This window comes from Orycteropus afer, unplaced genomic scaffold, assembly GCF_000298275.1.
Source record: "Orycteropus afer afer isolate SDZICR_OR568_19922 unplaced genomic scaffold, OryAfe1.0 scaffold01160, whole genome shotgun sequence".
NCBI classification, from domain to species: Eukaryota; Metazoa; Chordata; class Mammalia; order Tubulidentata; family Orycteropodidae; genus Orycteropus; species Orycteropus afer.
Genome location: NW_006922747.1, coordinates 164639 through 165315, shown reverse-complemented (window position 1 = coordinate 165315; position 677 = coordinate 164639).

Here is a 677-nt window from a genome sequence, read left to right as displayed (position 1 = left end):
AGGATGACCTGAAGCACTTATTGAAGAAGATTAAAGACTACAGTCTGCAGTATGGATTACATCTCAATATAAGGAAAACAAAAATCCTCACAACTTGTCCAATAAACAGTTTCATGATAAATGGAGAAAGGATTGAAGTTGTGAAGGACTTTGTATTATATGTTTCTACAATCCACACTAATGGAAGCTTCAGTCATGACATCAGACAACATATAGCACTGGGCAAATTGGCAGCACGAGACCTCTTTCAAGTGATGAACAGCAAAGATGTCTCTTTGAAGACTAAGGTGCACCTAACTGAAACCGTGGTATTGTCAATCGCCTCTTATGCATGTGAGAGTTCACAATGAATAGGGAAGACCAAAGAAAAGTTGATGTCTTTGAGTTGTGGTGTTGGAGAAGAATGCTAAGAGTACCATGGTCTGCTAAAAGGACTAACAAATCTGTTCTGGAAGAAGTGTAGCCAGAATGCTCCTTGGAGGTGAAAATGGCCAGACCGTCTTACATACTATGGTCTTGTTGTCAGAAGGGACCATTCCATGGAGATGGATATCATGCTTGGTAAAGTGGAGGATCAAAGAAGAAGGGGAAGGCCGTCAATGAGATGGATAGACACAGTGGCTACAACGATGGGCTCAGGCATAGCAAGGATCATGAGGCTACCACAGGAACAGGAA